We start from the raw sequence: 15297 nt of genomic DNA, 5'->3' as shown, positions 1-15297 counted from the left end.
CTTGATAATGGAAATTCTTGTCAAATATCATCATGATGCTCATTTTTCCTGTTTTTAAAAATATTTGATGTAAATCCTTACTAGATTTCTATTTTACTTATGTCTCATTTGTAAAAAATGAAGTATGATTAAAAAAAACACTAAATTTGAGCCCATGAGAATGGGTCTTTATCATATTTCATCTCCAATTTTTACCTCACTTTCAGTATAGTCCCACTTTCTTTGATATTTAATATGCCAACTCTGACAGAATTTACTACATGCCAAGTTCAGTGAATGGGCAATATGCATGGAAAAATGGTAAAATTACAGAGAACAGAAGCAAAAATAAACTTAGACAGATCATTACATAGAAGAGGGCTTCATAAAGTTCATGGAAAAGTGGAATTAAAAGATAAACTTATTTTGGCACAAAAGTAATTTACAATCTATACACAAATTTTAAATAATACATATTTTCCATGATTTTTTTTGCAGTCAGATGGGCATAAACATCATCAGTTATTGCTTCTTATTGCACTTCCTATTACTAATATAATCAGGTCAATTTGATGAAATTATGAAGACACCTCATATGCATGGATTTTAAATGGTTGGCCCCAAATAAATTTGTCTTTTAATTTTATTTCCATGAAGTATATTTATTTATTCTTTAAAAATTTAGTTTGTTTATTTGAAAGGCAGATTTCTATCCATTGGTTCACTTCTCAGATAATCATAATGACCAATGCTGACCCAGGCCAGAGCTGGGAGCCAGGAGCCAGGAGCCAGGAGCCAGAAGGTTCTTTTGGTCTCCCACAGGAGTGCAGGGCCCCAAGCACTTGGGCTATATTCTAGTGCTTTCTAGATGTGCTAGATTGGAAGTGGAGCAGCTGAGACTCTATCCTGCACACATATGGGATGCCTGTGTCACACACAGTGTTTAACCCACTATACCACAACACTGGCTACATTTCATGAAATTTTTAAAGGACACTTGTCCATATTTTTTTAACTGCTGCTATATGGGTACTACTTCATTCATTCATGTGTGAAATGTATGACAGGGCCTCAAAAATTTCTTGGGAAATGCATATTAATAATAAATGCATATTGACAATGCATAGATTTCAAAAATATTTTTATTCAAAAATTAATATACTTTTTAACACTTTCCATGAAATTTTTGAACTAACTTTACATATAACATCTTGGTCCTAACCTTATATGTGCTACCATTGTGCCACGAGTTCCTGTCAAATGCTCCCCTCTGATAAAAAGAGATCTACTGCTGGCGCCACGGCTCACTCGGCTAATCCTCTGCCTTGCGGCGCTGGCACACCGGGTTCTAGTTCTGGTCTGGGCACTGGATTCTGTCCCAGTTACCCCTCTTCCAGGCCAGCTCTCTGCTGTGGCCAGGGAGTGCAGTGGAGGATGGCTCAAGTGCTTGGGCCCTGCACCCCATGGGAGACCAGGAGAAGCACCTGGCTCCTGCCATCGGATTAGCGCAGTGTGTCGGCCGCGGCGTGCCAGCCGCAGCGGCCATTGGAGGGTGAACCAACGGCAAAGGAAGACCTTTCTTTCTGTCTCTCTTTCTCACTGTCCACTCTGCTTATCAAAAAAAAAAAGAGAGAGAGAGAGATCTACCACACCTGACGTGGGTAGATATTCCCCCCATAGTGGAGCACTGAACAGAGCTCCCTGACTAATTCCAGCACATGCCTCTGGGTATTCATTGAATGAGCAGACACTCCACAAAGCCACAGAGCCTTAGTGCAAAGATGAAAGCCATTAGAGGAAAAAATACCAAAAAATATCTTCACAAAATAAATTAAAAAATAAATGTAGAAATTCAAGAAACAAGAATAAGGAAGACAGCATGATGCCTCCAAAGGAACACAGCAACACTTTCTAGAACCTGAAGATGAAGTGATTGATGAAATACCAGAAACAAATTCAAAAGACTAATCATTGGATTACTCAGAAGCAATTAGAAGCAAATCCATGAATTAAAGAAATCCATAGATGACATGAATTAAAATTATTCACATGAAATTGAGATTTTATGGAGAAATCATAATGAAATATTAGAAATGAAGTATTCAATAGATCAAATAAAAAATACAGTGAAAGCCTTAATAATAGACTCAGTGAGGCAGAACAAAGAACATACGAGTTAGAAGACAAATATCTGGAAATTTTAGTCAGATAAAAAAGAAAAGGAAATTATAAAAATTAAAAACAATGTTAGATTTCTGAAATACCAAATGACCCATCATATGGGTCTAAGGAGTTCCTGAGAGGGTAGAAAGAGAATGGATTAGAAGGCCTATCTAGTGAAATATTATAGAAAACTTCCTCAATTTAGAGAAAGAATGGGAAGTCCAAGTACAGGAAGCACATAGAACTCCTAATAGAAATGACCAGAAAAGATCTTCACCATGGCCATTGTAATCAAACTCTCCACAGTGAAAGATAAAGAAAAGATTCTAAAATGTGCATAACAGAAATGCCAGATTATTTCAGAGGCTCTCCAATTAGACTCACAGCACACTTCTCATTGAAACCCTACAGGCTAAGAAAAAATGGCAAGATATATTCCAAGTCGTAAGAGCAAAAAACTGTCAACCCAGAATACAATACTCTGCAAAGCTCTCATTTATGAATGAAGGTGAAATAAAGACCTTCCATAACAAACAGAAATTGAAGGAATTTGTAACTACCTGGCCAACCCTACAAAAGATGCTGAGGATGTGCGGCACACAGAAACACAGAAACATGGTCATTACTACAAAAGAAGACAGAGGAAGAAAATCTTCCAGTAAAACTTCAAAGGAAATTCAAAGTAAACAATAGGGATATTTATGGAAAAATGGCAGGTCCAAGTTGTTACTTTCAATAGTCAACTTGAATGTAAATGACTTCAACTCTCCAGCTAAAAGATAGAGATTGGCTTAATATTTTAAAAAACAAACCCATCTACTTGCTGCCTACAAGAAACACACCTCACCAACAAAGATACATGCAGACTGAAAGTGAAAGGATGGAAAAAGATATCCCATGCTAACAGAAACCAGAAAAGGCCTGTTGTAGCCATCCTAGTATCAGATAAAATAGACTTTAACACAAAAACCATTGAAAGAGAGAAAGAATGGCACTATGTACTGATTAAGAATCAATTCAATGGGAAGATGTGACTATAGCAAATGTGTATACAACCAGGGACCCCGGGTATGTAAAGAAATACATTAATGGGGGATTTCAACACCCTATTTCAGCAATGGACAGATCAACTAGACACAAAATCTGCAAAGAAACAACAGTTGTCATCATCATTAAGACCAAATGACCAAACAGACATCTACAGAACTTTTCATCCTATGGTTGCAGAATACACATTCTTCTCACCAGTGCATGGAGCTTTCTCTAGGATAGACCACATGTTAGGTGTAAAGCAAGTCTCAGCAAATTAAAAAAATGGAAATCATACCATGCATCTTTTCTGACTACAGAGGAATTACCATTTCAAGAATCTCTAGAACATATACAAACAAATGAAGATTGAGCAACATGCTCCTGAGTGAACAATAGGTCATAGAAGAAATCAAAAGAAAAATCAAAAAATTCCTGTAAATGAATGAAAATGACAAGACAACTTATCAAAACTTATGGGAGCCAGCGCCGCGGTTCAATAGGCTAATCCTCTGCCTTGCGGCACCGGCACACCAGGTTCTAGTCCCGGTCGGGGGGCCAGATTCTGTCCCAGTTGCCCCTCTTCCAGGCCAGCTCTCTGCTGTGGCCAAGGAGTGCAATGGAGGATGGCCCAAGTGCTTGGGCCCTGCACCCCATGGGAGACCAGGAGAAGCACCTGGTTCCTGCCATTGGATCAGCGCGGTGCACCGGCCGTGGCGGCCATTGGAGGGTGAACCAATGGCAAAGGAAGACCTTTCTTTCTGTCTCTCTCTCTCACTGTCCACTCTGCCTGTCAAAAAAAAAAAAATTATGGGATATAGCAAAAGCAATTTGTAGCAATTGGTGCCTACATCAAGAAACTGGAAAGGCATCAAATAAAAACATTTTTTATGCAGCTCATGGACCTAGAAAAACAACAACAAACAAACCCAAAATTAGTAGGAGAAAAGGAATAATTAAATTAGAGAATAAGTAAACTAAACAAAAAATACAAAAGATGTGTGAAACAAAGAGCTGTTTTATTGAAAAAATAAGCAAAATTGATACACCATTGGCCCAACTAACCAAAAAAGGAGAGAGAATTTCCAAATCAATAAAATCATTGATTAAAAAGGAAATGTTAAACAGATACCATAGAAATAAAATGAATCATCAGGAATTACTACAAAGAGCTGTATGTCAACAAATTGGGAAACCTAGGAGAAATGGATAGATTCCTGAACACATACAACCTCCCAAAATTCAGCCATGAAGATGTAGAAAGCCTAACCAAGATAGAGACTTAATCAGTAATAAAGACCCTCCCAACAGAAAAAAGCCCAGGACCAGAAGGCTTCATTGCTGAATTCTACCATACACTTAAAAAGACCTAATTCCAACTCCTCTCAGCCTTTTCAAACCAATTGAAAGGGAGGGAATTTTCCCAAACTTCTTCTATTAAGCCAGTATCACCTTAATTCCTAAACCAGAAAAAGATACAGCAGACAAAAAGAACTATAGACCAATTTCCCTATTGAATATAGAAATTCTCAAAAAAAAGTCCTCCAAAATATACTATCCAATTGAATCCAACAATGCATCAGAGAGATCATTCACCCAGACAAAGTGGGATTTCTCCCTGGTATGCAGGGATGGCTCAACATCCATAAATCAATCAATGTGAACATCCAATTAACAAACCCAATAACAAAAACATAATACATGCAGAGAAAGCATTTGATAAAATAAAACATCCTTTCATGAGGAAAACCTTAAGGAAATTGGTTATAAAAGGAAGATTCCTCAACACAACCAACACAATTTATGACAAACACACTGCCAGCATCTTATTTAATGGGGAAATGTTTTCAGCATTTTCACTAAGACCCAGGACCAGACAAGGATGCCCACTTTCACCACTGCTATTTGATATAGTCCTGGAAGTTTTAGAAAGAGCCACTAGGCAAAAAAAAAAAAAAAAAAAAAAAAAAAAAAAAAAAAAAAAAAAAATTCAAATGGATACAAATTTGAAAGGAGAAAATCAGATCAGACCCAGTTTACAGGAAATTTTATGGGTACTCATAACAAACATAAGTTTGAAAGAAGAGAAGAGGTGGGGGAAGAGCAGGAGGAGTAGGAGGAGGAGGAGAAGAAGAAGAAGAAAAATAAGAAGAGGAGGAGGAGGAGGAGAGAGAGAGAGAATGAGAATGACTGTGGCTGGATCCTTGGCAAAGAGACACAGGCAGAAAACAAACTATGATGTACACACAAATTGTACCCACCCCTTTGTATCCCACAGGACCTGGTTCAGAGCTAGATCTCTTTCAGTAAAAAAAGACAGTCGTGGCTCCTGTTCTTGAAGACAGCTTGAGTTCTGACACATCTCTTCTACAAGTTAACCTTCCTGAGAAAAGTACAAATGACATTGTTTTCAACAAAGAACAAGAGGTGGTTTGCAGTTTGGGGAATATTGGGTGAGTGGAGCTTCCTGAGTACCCAAACTCCCTCTCGAGATATTTGATGGTTATGGCAGAACTGACCACTTACCTGCTGAGAGTGCAGACAACGGGGTATTTGTATCACCTGCATGTTACCTAAACCTAGTACCTGAGTTCTAGTGAGATTTCTTACTACTACCTCAGGACCTCGTTTGCTATTCATCTCAGCATCACAAATGCAAGGTACATAAGCCGGGGTTCTCCAGAGAAACAGAATTGATGGGATCCATGGGACCTATCTACCTATATATCCAGTTATGATTGTCTCATGAAATTTTGGAGCCTGAGAAATCCTACAATCTCCCATGTGCAGATCTGAGAGCTGGAGTCACAGGAAAGCTGATGATGATATAGTTTGAAAGCCAGAGACCTGGAGAATCAAATGCTGTAGATTCTAGTCTGAGTCTGAAGGCCCAAGAACCAGGAGTACAACAGAAAGAAGATCCATATCTGTTTCATGCAGTAAGGCAATCCAGGCTGAGAGGTGGAGAGATAGATAGATGAAAGACAGATAGACATAGATGATGGATGGCTAAATGGATGATAGGTAGATGGATACACAGATGTATATACATAGATAGATGATAGTTAATCCAAACCTTCCACTACCTTTTCATTCTATTTAAACCCTGAGTATATTGGAATGTCTACTTGTACTAAGGAGCAGCATCTGCTTTATTCAGTCCACAACTCAAATGCTAATTTTTCTGGAAGCATATGGCTACAGGCAGATATACTTTTCAGTCAAGTATTTGGACATGCCAGGGCTCAGTCCAATTGAGATATAAAATTAACCTTCACATGCAGTCACTTTGAAACTGTGTGGCTACCTGGTTGTGGCCCTGTAGAGACTGAAAGTGATAGGTCTGGTTCAGGTCACCTGCATTTCTCAGATATTGCAATTTAGGGGAAAGACAGGGCCACCATATTGCACATTTCCAGGAAGTACCAAAGTGAAAGGAGCCTTCTGGTGACTTGCTGTGCTCATTTGCACAATTCTGTGTCATGAAGAAGAGTTATGATCAGAATTGTGCTTTAGAAAGAACACAACAAATTGAATGATGTTGAATTGATACATCAGGACAGAACATTGGAAATGTTACTTAGCAATATGGAGGCTATTTCTTCAAGAAGCAGCTATGTCCAGCACTGTGGTGTAGCCAGTGGGGCTGCTGCCTGAAGTGCTGGCATCCCATATAGGTGCCAGTCCCTTTGTAGCCAGTCCTGGCTGCTCCACTTCTGATCTAGCTCTTTGCTATGGCCTGAGAAAGCAGTGGAAGATGACCCAGATCCTTGGGCCCCTGCACCTGTGTGGGAGACCCAGAGGAGGCTCCTGGCTCCTGTTTCAGATTGGTGTAGCTCCAGCCATTGCAGCCAATGGGGGAGTGAGCCAGCAGATGGAAGACCTCTTTCTCTCTCTCTCTCTGCCTCTCCTTCTCTCTTTTAAAGAAAAGAAGTAGCTAAACGAGTCTGAGGAGGTTGCTTACAGGAAGTCAAACTGGGTTGGGTGGTATCTCTCAAATGAAAAAAATTTAAATAAAAAATAAAAACCATGGGTTGGTGTGGGGAGCAACTGGGAGCAACTCGGACTAGACTAAGTTACTGGAATTAAGACTTATTCTATGCATCTACTCTCCCACAATATGGCGCTGGGAGAGGAGGAAACAGCTTCTACACAGATGCCTCCAGTTCAACCAATAAACTGTAGGACCTGCTCCTGATTGGAGGAGAGCAGCGTACTCGGCGTGTGGGTAGCAGAGTTGGGATTGGTGGAAGAGGACTATAAAGGAGGAGAGAGACAACATGCACCAGGAACATCTATCCGAATAACACCTGAGCAGCCCCCGAGAGAGCCGGCCGGCGGTGTGCCGCTCCCCCACGGAAGTGGGGAAAGTGGCTAGGGGGAACCGCCCTTCCACGGAGGTGGGAGGGACGGTAGCCAACCCGGGAAGAACCAGCAGCAAACCCGGGGAGGGCCGAGCAGACAAAAGAACAGCGCAGGGTCCTGTGTCGTTCCTCCACGAAGACGGGGAGCGACAGGTTGGTGTTGTGGTGTAGCATGTTGAGCTGCCTCTTGTGAAAGCAGTATGCCAGGTAGGCCTACAAACTACTTGGCTTTTGGTCCAGCTTCCTTCTAATGCTCCTGGAAAGGCAACAGGAGATGGCTCAAGTACTTCAATCCCGGTCACCCTCCCACTCATGTGGGAGACCAAGATGGAATTCTGAGTTCCTGGGTTTTGTCTGGACCACACCTGGCTGTTGGAGCCATTTGGGTACTGAACTCACAGAGGGAAGATCGATACCTCGCTCTCACTCCCCCTCCCCCTCCCCTTACCCTCCCTCTCTTTCTCTCCCTCTCCATCTTTCTACATCACTTTGCCTTTCAAATACATAATTCTTTAAACAAAACATAAATCAAATATATGTATATAAGTAAATAATATTGTAGATCTATGTACACATGTATGTGTGTATATATGTGTGTTCAGCTGTGTGCTTTTGTGTGTATGTATGTGTATATTTGTGTGCAAATATATATAAATGCATACACACACACACACTTTTTGAAGAATGAGTGGAAAATGACCTGGGCACAGTGTAGATCAGCAGTGAAGCAGAGAAATCAGTTAGCAGGAGACCCCTGAAATGATCACTTGCAATGATATCTTTTCTGCCTGACCCCTCCTCAGTCTCTCCCTTCTTCGGTAGGGATGAGTGAGTTGGAGCAGGGAAGAATGGGAGGGGGGGAAGGCAGTGAAAACCAAGAACAGGAACCAATGCCCACAGTCCATGGTGCTGGGGAAGGGTACTTCTTTCTCTTGTCTCTGGGGATGCCAGTTATCTTCCACTTTCTGGTGCAGAACATTTTGATTCACAATGTTTCTCACCATGTCTGTTTTCCTTCTCCAAATATACACAAGTGTACTAGGTGTTGACTCTCTTTAATATTCTTATACTTTATTTTCCTTTGTATATTAATGCAATGTGTATTTAGTATGTCAGTTTGTGTTTGGGGAGATAAACTCAGTGGGGAGAGGATGGGTGATTTAGGGAGACTGAGCTTGATAACTAAAAAGATTTGAATCTATTTTACAAAAAGTGTCTATATTCTTTATTATATATGTACATCTCTCTCTCTCTCTTTCTCTCTTTCTCTCACACATACATGCAAACACACACACACACACACACACACACACACACACCTATCTTTCCATCTAAGTTTTCTATCAAAATAGTACCTGTATTACTGCCTTGTCATTAAAGTTTCTTTGGAGGAGACATATTTTGAGTCTGACAAAGGTACTTGTAGAAGTCATACAAAACCAACCTTCTAGCCGGCCCCGCAGCTCACTTGGCTAATCCTCTGCCTGCAGTGCTGGCACCCCAGGTTCTAGTCCCGGTTGGGGTGCCGGATTCTGTCCTGGTTGCTCTTCCATTCCAGCTCTCTGCTGTGGCTCGAGAAGGCAGTGGAGAATGGCCCAAGTGCTTGGGCCTCTGCACCCGCATGGGAGACCAGGAGGAAGCATCTGGCTCCTGGCTTCAGATTGGCGCAGCGGCCACAGTGCACCAGCCGCAGCGGCCATTTTGGGGGGTGAACCAACAGAAAAGGAAGACCTTTCTCTCTGTCTCTGTCTCTCTCTCTCTAACTCTGCCTGTCAAAAACAAACAAACAAAAACAAAAACAACAAAAAAGCCAACCTTCTACCAGTTCTGTTTATCTCATTCAGTCATTCACTGTGTGCTTGTGAGCCAAATATTGTTTTAGCTCTCTCAGTAGGTATTCCAACCCCTGTTCCCTGCTTCCTTTCATAGATGTTGCAAAGCTCACATTTTCAGATGTCTAGAAAGTATTAGTGGCCATGTAATACTGTTCTGACCCATGAAAACACAAGTAGGAAATGTTCCTTGAGATTTCACTTTCTTGATATAATGGACAACACCATCTGATTTTATTGTGTACGTGCTTGAAATAAAGAGGTGTTGCCTGGAGTTTGAGCAGCCATAGCATCATCACTAAATTAAGCCAAAAAATAGGAAATTATAGTTGTGATATCCTTTACCTGATGAATTAATGCTGGCAACTACTTCTTAGACTTCATATTTAAGCTCCATCAGTTGGATTTTCTCAGACTCCCACCTAAATGTAATCCCTGACTGATTTAAGCAAGTCTTGAGAGAATGATGGAAATGGGACAGGATAAAATGTCTGGCCCATGGTTTTTTGGTAACAGTAACTCTACAGGAGTTGGGGACTTCACACTGTGCCCTCCACAGACCTGCCTTACAAGTTCAGTGCTCATTTCCTGCCTGACGAACCTGGACCACAGAGACTTATGAAACGTGGCTCTGGCTTATCGATATGGAATCAGTGGTAACTCTGGTGTTAACCCTGCAGGCTGGAGATAAATTATGCTCTGTCTCCACTAGACTGAATCTTTACAAAAATGGCATTAATGCCTATTTATATTTTCCACCAATATTTCATAAATTTGGAGAGAAACAGCTTGAAAGAATTCAGATGACTTTTTCTCTGTGTGTGCTTTTAGAGGCATCAATTATTGCCATGGGGACACCTTCAGCATCGCCAAAAGCTGCAATAAATTCCCTTGTTTTAACTTTGAAGATTTTAGAAATGCTAATACTGGAGTGCATATGAATTATTACTCTTGCTCTAACACAGCAATAGTCCCCTGAAGAGTAAACAAAATCTTCATTCGATTCAAGGATGAATGATAACTTTTTTTAACTTTTATTTAATAAGTATAAATTTCCAAAGTACAACTGTTGGATTATAGCGGCTTTTCCCCCCTCTCACCTGCAACCGTCCCATCTCCCACTCCCTCTCCCATCCCATTCACATGAATGATAACTTTTTGGCTTGGGTTACAGGAGGTGGGAGTGGGGGATTGAAGTGGTAGGTGGATTTCTTCATTGTTTTAAATTCAATTTCTCACTGAAACAAACATATAAACAGGTAATGGGGGAGCTTTGTAAAATATATTTATACTTTTTCTAAATATTTCACATTTTAAATGATATTTATTTGAAAGGCAGAGTTACAGAGAGAAAGAGGAAGGGACAGAGAGCAGGATGTTCCATCTACTGGTTCACTCCCCAGATGCCCACAACACCCAGGGATGGTCCAGGCTGAAGCCAGGAGCTAGGAACTCCCATGTGGGTAAGAGGAGTCCAAAACTGGAGCCATCTTCCACTATTATCCCAGATGCATTACCAGGGAGCTAAACGGGAAGCAGATCAATTTGGAACTGAAACCAGCATTCAGCCTGGCATGGTAGAGTCTCAAGTAGCAGCTTAACCCACTGTGCAACAACACCAGTCCCTCATATTTTCTAACTCATCTGATTCTTATAAAAATGTTGTTTGACAGAATAATTATTATTCCAATTTTACTGAAGAGGAAACCAAGGAATAATTTTTTTTTCCTTGATGGGCATAGGTGTGTCTTCTGAGTATTCCTGAAAGCCAAAACTCACTACTAAGAATTGAGGTTTGCTATCCTTTAATTTTGACGATTAAAAAAAAAAAACAGTTGGGTGGGCTTATGACACAGTATTTTAACTGTCACTTGGGATGCCTACAACTCATGCGAGAGTGCCTTGGTTTAAGTTTCACCTTTACTCTCTATCCCAGCTTCCTGTTAATGCACACCCAGGGAAACAATAAGTAATAACATGTTGGATCCATGCCACCCTCTTGAGTGCCCAGCCCTTGGCTTCAGCCTGGCCCAGCTCTGGGTGTTTCAGGCATTTGGGGAGTAAACTAATGGATGAAAGCTCTCTATATGTTTGTCTCTGTCTCTCTCTGCCTGTGAAATAAAAAAGAATCTAAAAACTGCTGTTAATTGAAGTGAATAAATTGAAAAACTCACAGTTACATCTATTTCTATGCCAATGTGGCCCAGATACAGTTTTTAAAATATTTTCCTTGTTTGCTGATCCTCTTTTTCTCCTCATGTTCCTCTACTTTAATGTTTGTTTAATTTTGTGCATCATGACTTTTATATCTATAACCAGATTATTGAAGAGCCTCATCTTGGTGAGGCATAAAACTACAACCGTTTCTATTTTTTCCAATCACATTCCCAAATGTACTATGTTGAAGCTTATTTTATAGTTCCTTACAAATTAGTATTTATTATCCTGTTCTAATTATTTTTTCTGGTATTTATATCTTTAATAATCACAAAACTTTATGATACCGATATTCCTATCAACATTATTTGATGGGCAAAGACACAAAGGGTCTTTTCAGCCTGTGAGGGGAGATGCTGCTGTGCACTTAGGGGATGCTGTATTTCAGTTCCTTTCCTTGCTGCAGCAGCATCTTCAGCTTTTATCACCCTCAGGGCATTTTCAGTCGTTAGAAGCATAGTTTGGTTGAAAACTACAATCTCAAACTTGACTTAAAACGTTTTTAGCAGATTTACTGAGATGTTAATCACATACCATACAATTCACCTATTCACAATCTATTCTTTGATGCTTTTTGGTATATTCATGAAGTTGAGCCATCATAGGAACAGTCTAATTTTAGAACATTTTATCATCTCCCAAATGAACTCTGGTTATCTTATTTTCCCTAAACTCTAAGTGACCACTACTCTGCTTTTTCTATGTATTTAATTATTTGGGACATTTCATATAAATGGATTCATAAACAGGATTTTTTGCGGCTTCTTTCACTAGGCATAATGTTTTGAAGATTTGTTAAGGTTATAGCATGTATCAGTACTTCATTCCTTCTCATGCCCAAATGAAAAGTCCATTGTATGGATCTCTCTATTCTTCAGTTGATGAACATCTGAGTTGTCTCCACTTTTTATGATATTCATGAATAATGCTGATATGAACATTTATGCACAAGTTTTTGTGTGGATTTATGTTTTTATTTATCTTGGATATATTCTTGAAAGTAGAATTTCTAGGTTAAATGGTAATACTTAGGTTTAATCCATTCAGAAAGTGCTAGACTATTCTAAAGTGTGTGCTCCATTTCTAGTAGCAGTATATAAAGGGTTTGATTTATCCACATCCTTGCCAACACTTGTGGTTATCTGTCTTTTTATTAGTCATTCTAGTGTGTGTGAATTGGGATATCCTTGTTGTTTTGACTTGCATTTCCCTGATTCTCAGTGATGCCAAACATCTTTTTAAAAGCTTGTTGGCCATTTATTTATCTATCTCCTTGAAATTAATGTTTTGTAATGTCCTTTGCCAGCTGTAAAATTATTTGTCTTTTTATTATTGAGTTATAAATGTTCTTTTTATATTTTGGATATAAGTTTCTACTAGGTATATGATTTGCAAATACTGTATTCTGTTTGGTAAGTTGTCTTTTCATTTCTGTGAATGTATTTTTTGAAGTGCAAAGGTTTTTAATTCTGATAAAGTCCATTTTATTTTACATTTTATTACTTATGCTTTGGGTGTTTTATCTAAGAAGTTTTCATCTAACCCAAGATATTGAAAATTTACTCCTCTAATCTCTTCTAAAGGTTCTGTAGTTTTAGCTCTTGCATTTATTTGTGTGAAGTTTACTTTTGTGTGTAGTAAATTTTTCATGAGTATCCAGTTGTTCTAGTGCTACTTGTTGAGATGACTGTTCTCCCATGGAGCTTTCTTGGCTTCCTTGACAGAAATCAGTTGATAATAAATTAAGGGTTTGTTTATATACTCTCTATTCTATGCCATAGGTCTATATATCTATCCTTATACAAATACCACCATATCTGGGGCCGGTGGTATAGTTCAGTGGGTTAAAGCCCTGGCCTGCAGCACTGGCATCCTGTTTGGAAGCCAGTTCGAGTCCCAGCAGCTCCACTTACAAACCAGCTCTCTGCTATGACCTGGGAAAGTGATGGAAGTTGGCCCAAGTCATTGGGCCTCTGCACCAGGTCTCTGTAGGAGACCTGGAAGAAGCTCCTGGCTCTGGATTGGCTCAGCTCCGGCTGTTGTGGCCATTTGGGGAGTGAACCAGCAGATGGAAGACCTCTCTCTCTGTCTCTACCTCTCTCTGTAACTCTTTCAAATAAATAAAATAAAATAAAATAAACAAAAACCAAATACCACCATATATTGATTGCTAAGCTTTGTAGCAGATTTTAAAATCAGGAAGTGTGCATCTTTCAACTTTGTTCTTTTTCAAGATTCCTCCAGTTGTTTTATATTAGTTGTATTTTCAGATAAGCTTCAAAATAAACTTGTGAATTTCTGTAAGAAACTCATCTTAGATGTTCACACATATTGTACTGAATCTGTAGTTTGAGGAGTGTGGCCATCTTAAGATTTCCAATCCATGAACACAGGGTTTCTTTCCATTTATTTAGGTCTTCTTTTAACAATGTTTTGTAGTTTTCAGAGTGTAAGTTTTTATTGCTTTGTTAAATTTATTCCTGAGTGTTTTATTCTTTTCAAAACCATTTTAAATGACATTGTTTTCTCAAATCCATTTTTAGATAGTTAATTTTTTTATTGATTGAAATATAATTGATTATTGAATATAAATCTTGTGTCCAGAAATATTACTGAACTTGTTCATTAGTTTTACTAATTTTTCAGTGAACTTATTAATGTTTCTACTTAAAAAGATCATTTTATCTGCAAATATATTTTTACTTCTTTCTGATTTTGATGCTTTTTATTTCTTTTTTTCTTTTTTTGAAGATTTATTTAGTTTATTTGAAAGTCATAGTTACACAGAGAGAAGAGAGGCAGAGAGAGAGAGAGGTCTTCCATCCGCTGGTTCACTCTCCAATTGGCTGCAACGGCCAGAGTTGTGCTGATCTGAAGCCAGGAGACAGGAGCTTCTTCTTGGTCTACCACAGTGGTACAGGGGCCCAAGGACTTGGGTCATCTTCTACTGCTTTCCCAGGCTATAGCAGAGAGCTGGATTGGAAGTGGAGCAGCCGGTTCTCAAATGGGTGCCCATATGGAATGCTGGCACTGCAGGCAGCGGCTTTACCTGCTATATCACATCTCCAGCCCCTGGGTGGTAGTTTCAAAATTACCAATTCAATCTCTATTCAATATAAGTCTATTCATATTTTTATTTTTTCAAATCAGTTTTTATAGTTTCTGTCTCTTTAGCAATTGGTTTATTTTATATAAGTTATCTGATTTGTTGTATATTGTTTATACTATTTCTTTTAATTCCTGCTATTTCCTTTTTTTTAAAAAAAAGAATTATTTATTTATTTTAAAGGAAGAGTTACAGAGAGGCAGAGAGAGAGAGAGAGAGAGAGAGAGAGAATCTTCCATCTCTTGTTTCATTCCCCAAATGGCCACAATGGCAAGAGCTGGGATGATCTGAATCCAGGAGTCAGGAGCTTCTCCTGTCTTCTGCATGGATACAGAGGCCCATGTACTTAGACCATGTTCCACTGTTTCCCAGGTATATTAGCAGGGAGCTGGATTGGAAGTTGAACAACTGGTACTCAAACTAATGCCCATATGGATTGCTGGCACTGCAGGTGGTAGTTTAACCCACTAAGCCATAGTACAGGCCCCTTCCTGTTCTTTCTGTAAGTTTGACAGTAATGTCCATTATTTCATTCTTTCACTTATGATGCAAGTACTTTGAATCTTTTTTTGATTGCTGTTACTGTCATTATTGTTCTTACACAATC

General features: G+C 39.3%; 1 non-coding gene across 1 annotated transcript; it reads right to left on the bottom strand.

Annotated features, from left to right (window-relative positions):
- Positions 1–475: 475 nt before the first annotated feature.
- On the bottom strand, positions 476–546 carry LOC127491223 (small nucleolar RNA SNORD49). The gene has a single exon (XR_007919813.1). It is a non-coding gene; the product is annotated as a small nucleolar RNA SNORD49 (small nucleolar RNA).
- Positions 547–15297: the final 14751 nt, after the last annotated feature.

The sequence above is a fragment of the Oryctolagus cuniculus genome, chromosome 11, assembly GCF_964237555.1.
Source record: "Oryctolagus cuniculus chromosome 11, mOryCun1.1, whole genome shotgun sequence".
Lineage (NCBI taxonomy): Eukaryota > Metazoa > Chordata > Mammalia > Lagomorpha > Leporidae > Oryctolagus > Oryctolagus cuniculus.
The sequence above is the reverse complement of the archived record's forward strand: the minus strand, read 5'-3'. Positions and strand labels throughout refer to the sequence as shown.